General features: G+C 29.2%; 1 pseudogene; it reads left to right on the top strand.

Moving 5' to 3' along the window:
• Positions 1 to 573: 573 nt before the first annotated feature.
• LOC132943252 (uncharacterized) lies at positions 574 to 2,355 on the top strand (annotated as a pseudogene).
• Positions 2,356 to 6,229: the final 3,874 nt, after the last annotated feature.

Genomic DNA, 6,229 nt, shown 5'->3' with positions numbered 1-6,229 from the left:
CTTAGCTGTAGTACGACTATGATTGGGGAATATAATGTCATGGTTTGAGTGGGAATTTGTATAATAAGGTAATAATAAACATACAAGATCGCGTTCTCTTTAAAATTTATTTTTCTTCAATATCTTTTATACATGTAATTATTGGTTTATGGTAGCTGAAATAAGATATATAAATTTCTGATTTTATAACATTTAAAAATCGCGAGAATACACCGTCTAGTGTAGTTTTGTAGTTGGTAAACAATAAACAATAAAACGCTATAATAATATAATTTTATAGATAAATATAGATATTATTATGGATATATAGGGCCGTTCTTCGATGACAAATTAGATATCAATATATCATAATATATTACAAAAATGAACATTCTTATTTAATATATTTTATTTGATTGCAATAATTAAAAATAAATAATTTTCAAATAATTGCAATACAATGCAATTATTTAAAAATTTTAAATAGATGCGGGGTACCGTCGGGGCCCCTGAGCCGACGATTAGCGGCCCTCTACAGGGGCATTGTCCCGGCTGCCCCTGCGGTTGTTGCGGCACTGGTCAAAATCAAAAAACATGTGTTGTGTAGTGAACTGTTCCAACACATACAAAACTTCAAAACACCTAAAATTCTTTTCATTTCCCAATAGACAGTATGAACGGGAATTGAAGCAAAAATGGATTAGAGCTGTAAACCGTTTAGAGTAAGCTAACAATTTTATAGATAATAAGAAAATAACTAAAACATAAATAAAAACTCTTGAAACAAAATACGATTGTCATAACTCGCATATTCATTCTTAAGTAGGCACAAAAGTATAATCTATTTAATCATACAAATACATTTTTCAAATTTATTAAGCAACTACCTAGGTATAGATAATAATTTATGGTTTACACAATGTTTAATGTTATAAAATCTAAAATGAAATTTGAATGATGAGAGAGATGACAAGTATGTGTTATGCCTGTGGGTATCTACTCACAAATCTATTCATTAAAATTATTCTTAATTTGACAGGGAAAATAGAAAATTATGGATGCCGACTACTCGAAGTTTAATATGTTCAGATCATTTTGTAGGAAACATACAATCTAAAGATCCAAAAAGTCCATCGTATATTCCATCTATTTTCCCAAAAATGTACAATAAACCAAAACCTAATACTGATCATCAAATTAATAGATACAACCGTTCTATAAATCGGTCAGAATTAAGAAATAGTAAAGTAATGAATGATTTTACAATCAAAACACTTGATGTTGATATTACTGATATTAATTTAGACCCACATTCGAATTTACACACTAAACGTGATGTTAGTACACAAGTTAATTTAAATATTTCTAGTTATGTTTTTGAATGCGTACAAAATAAAAACAATGTAAACACACAATTTTCAGTTCCTAAAAGTTTTGATAATAATTTTTCTAAACCATGTTTACTTGACAAAATGTGTGGGCCAGATTCAAATGAAATCTTTTATTTATCACCTGTCATTTATAGGGTTTGCATCAATAAAAAATGAAAAACGCCTTATAAGTTTAACTGGGACTTCATTTTGTGTATTTAATCTTTTACTTTCTTTTTTAAAACCTACTTTAAACATAAATTCTGTTAAAAAAAGAGAATAGATTACTTATTTTCTTAATAAAAATAAACCTGGGTATTAGCTATTCAGCAATCAGTGTGTTATTTGGAATCGATCCTTCTACAATTTCAAGAATATTTACTGAATGTCTTAATTATTTAAGTTAAAAGACTAAAAACTTTATTTTTTGGCCTGATAAATATTCAGTAAGACAATGTTTACCTGAATCTTTTAAAATTAATTATCCAGATTGCAGATGTATTATTGATAGTACTGAAGTTAAGGTAGAGCAACCAAATACTGTAGAACAACGGGTTTATTTATATTCAAGATATAAAAGTAATTATACAATACAATTTCTTGTAGCAATCAACCCAAATGGGATGATTTGCTTTGTTTCAAAATGTTATGGTGGTAAGTGAAGTGACTCATATATTACAAATGATTCTGGATTTTTAAAAAAATTAGAACCCGGTGATTAGGTACTTGCTGACAAAGGGTTTCCGGCATACAAACTGAAATTCAAAATAGTAACAGTATTTTAATTATGCCTCCAATATTGCATAATGGCCATTTTTTCGAGACAGAAATACTGGAAACATATAGTATAGCTAGTGTTCGTATACATATTGAAAGAGTCTTTGCACGAATGAAAATGTATGGTATCCTTAATAAATTAAGAATTAACCTTCTTCCCCATATTGATGATATTGTACATATATGTTGCGTTTTAACCAATCTGCAATTACCTATAATTAAGTCTTAAAGTGTAATTTTTTTTGTTTAACGGAGGAACTTAAAAGTTAAAACAATAAGTTATGATTTGTGTACCTAATTAATACTTAACACTGTATAATATATATTTATAATTATTATGCCTAAAACTGTAATTTTATGTTTATATAAAAAAAAGTATTAATATTATTATAAACTAACATTGATTTATAAAATAAACTTTATTTCACAAATATGCTTAAATATAAAAATTATCAATTAGTATTATACATCATAATTAATTGCCTGGAAACTAATTCTGGCAAGTAAAAAGTAAAAAAAATGTTTACTATTTTTTTAAAAGTATTTGTTAAAAATAATTCATCTCTTTGTATAGTCAATGCCATTGGTTCAATATTATTATAAATAAAAAATTCACATGTTAATAAGCCAGTACAGTACATTAGTATTTGACATTGGGTAAAATACATTGATGATTTTTTTAACTTAAGTATCGCATTTTCAACTAATTAATATTTTAAATTTGGAATTCCATTTTCTACTATATGTTTGCTTCGTCAAGAAATTGGGCATTTTGTCACAAGAACTGCATCAATTTTACCATTTTTTAAATCTAATCCATATGGACTAGCACATAACCAAGGAATAAATTGACTAATAACTAATCCACTTTTAATAACTTCTTTGTCAAACATTTGCTTATAAGCTAGTGATGGGCGATTCAGGTCGATGAATCGATTTTTGAATCGATTTAAATCAGAATGAAAAAAATCGTTGCCCAAAAAATCGATTTTTTGGAGAATCGATTCGTAAAATAACGATTTTTTAAACAACTAGATGGTGCTTTTTGACGTCATGTTCTAGCTCTCCCTTGTGACGCCCTGGTTCATATTGATTCATATATAAAGGTTTTCTGTACTCATTAATTTCAGTGCGAGTACTCCCTGCCTTAGTCCCACTTGATTTCGGAGCGAGTATACACTGGAAAGTGTTGTACCTATATGGCTACATCAATCACAACGGAACTCACCACTTCAATGAACAGTGACAGTGTCCAAATGGTGATAGCTGGTCACAGGGGGGAGGATGATACGCCCTTAATTTTTTAATTTTTTAAAATTTTATTGAATAAATTACCAAATTTAAAATGTTTTACGGCCCATAAGCGCACATAGGGGGGTGCTTTGGGGTGCTTAGCACCCCCAGGTTTAAAATTAGCACCCGCAGTTTCCTGTAAAATTTATTTCAGTAATCCACCAATAATTTGTAAATTATTATGCTTTATTGAGTTGGATATTTTTTTTTCCATTATAATTATAAATATCTATTTAAATATCTGTTGACAACTTTTTTAACTTGGATGAACAAAATAGTTTGTGTTTTATAAACACTTATAAGGTATATTTGATAAAAAATGTGTAAACAATGGTGTTTGATTTAGAACATTTAGCATTTTTTGAGGTATTTAATGAGGGGTGCTTGCGCTTTAGGTGCTGCTTTAAGTTGGTTGTATTGCCACTAGTTCTTACGACAACATTACATAATTTACAACAACCACCCTTATGAGGCTTATCAACTTTCACAAAGTAATTCCACATGTTTGAAGTCGAAGACATTGTACTATTGTATAATACTATAATGTATTCACTACTTCTCTAAACTGAACCACTGCACAGGGCACACTCCACACGTATTCACAAACCACAGCTGTACACGACACACGTAAACGATTAACGAAGAACGGAAGAACCGAAGAACCATATGACAATTGACAATTGACAGTAAATACTACTAAATAGTCAAACTGTCAAAAACCAAAGTGACAAAGTGTTTAGTGTATAATAGTGTATAATATAATCACTATAATACTATTATGTATATTGTAGAATATAGATAAGCCCGATAAGGTGGTCAGGACGGTTAGCCGTTAGGTATAAACCATAGGGCATAGAGTAGTAAACAAATAATCTTGCAGTATCTTTATCAAAAATATTTATTACAATCACAGTTGTAGATATCTTGAACCGTGATTACAATTACCATAATTATCATGTAAAAGAAAATGTGACCAATACAAAATTTCAAAAAAATACAAGAAAAAAAATATGAGAAAATCGGATAAAATCGGCCAAAAAAAAAATCGATTTCACAAAAAAATCGCCCTAGCAGAATCGATTTAAAAATCGATAAATCGACCAAAAAAAATCGCCCATCACTAACTCTTCCTGGGCCGTATTATAGAAGTTATCAAAACATTAGAAATTTATTAACAATAAGTCAAATGTGAGGTTTTATTTGTTTTCTATAGCTCAAAAGTTTACAGGTCATATGCAAAAGGAAGTACCTTTAGTTCATAAAGTCATTAGTGATCTCAAATAAGGTTTTAGCCTTAGTGTCTCCGAAAATTGGTTTGTAAAATAATAACTCTTCTATAATATTTGTTTTGTCCATAAAACGAATATAACATATCAAGTGTGCGTCTTTATTACTATCGGTAGCTTCATCAAGTTGAATTGCAAAATTTTTGTTTTTTAATTTATTAATAAGCTGTTTTTTTATATTGTCAGAAATATCATGAATTCGGCGACTTGTTGTATTATTAGACAAGGGAATATTTTTATGTTGGTTTGCAGTAGATTCCCCGATCATAGTAGAAACAATATCAATTGCTGATGGTAAAATGAGTTCTTCAGCAATTGTATGAGGTTTTTTACTCTGAGCCACACGAAATGCTACCTTATAAAAAGCTAAAAGTGCTTTGGTTGGAACACTTGTCTGTTTGATAAAACCGGTTGATTGTTTTTCTAATTATTCACGATGTCTTACAAAATATTCACGTTTTTTTTTATTAATTAATGATCCATAATTAGTTTCAAAATGACGCTTAAATTTATTTGGTATCATATTACCGGCAGCTAATACTTTTAAACAAATAACACATTTGGGACGTTCTTCGTTGTCTATTTTAATTTAAGTAAAACCAAAGTCTAAACAACTATCATCGTATTTTCTGATTACGTTTATTTTCTTCTTTATTGTTGTCTTCATTTAAACTCTTGGTTGTACTCATAATATTGAGAATTTTTTCCGTTTTTCCAGAAAAGATATAAAACACGAGTTGATAATGCACAATTCGAAAATGACAAAATGACGAATACACCTTACGTACGGTTCATTCACGACTTTTAGCTTTAGTGTCTCCGAAAATTGGTTAATTAAATCGATAAATCGACCAAAAAAAATCGCCCATCACTATTATAAGCATCAATTGCAACTCCCTCAGTATTTTTCCCATAAGTAAATTTTTATTTTATATTTTCACTACTTATATAATTTGTTAAATATAACTTCATATTGGGAGAATTAGTGATTATTATTTTATATGAAAACAACAAGACTGTACAAGTAAATGTTATTTTATAGTATTATAACTTTGTTAAATGTATCTATTATAATTATCTAAGTATCTAACCTTTTTGACGACCCGATTGAGCACGATAAAAAGAAAATTTTGTGTACAATGTTGACAGATTTTCATTAGTACCTATGCATGTTGTGTAGATTACTAATAGGTAATTGATAACGTCATATTCGTCAAAAACGATTTTGCTATCGATCGATGGGTACCCACGGAAGTTGAAAATAACTGGGATAGATAGGAAACCAGAATTGTATCTACAACGATTGCACTAAATTGTGATTAACTGTTATTGTATGTACCTACGCTGTAAATAAGACTTGGTCACAATCAGTTTGTTCTGTTGTCTCGTGCTCGTGTTCCTTCAGAAATACCGTCAATCAAGGTCACTTGAAACGATTTTGACATACCTACTTTTAATGTTAATAAAAAAATAAGCAATTGATATTTTTTTACCATAATTTCCAAATGAAGTAAGAGGGACTTT

This window comes from Metopolophium dirhodum, chromosome 1 (genome assembly GCF_019925205.1).
Source record: "Metopolophium dirhodum isolate CAU chromosome 1, ASM1992520v1, whole genome shotgun sequence".
Lineage (NCBI taxonomy): Eukaryota > Metazoa > Arthropoda > Insecta > Hemiptera > Aphididae > Metopolophium > Metopolophium dirhodum.
This window is presented reverse-complemented; position numbering and strand designations above follow the sequence as displayed.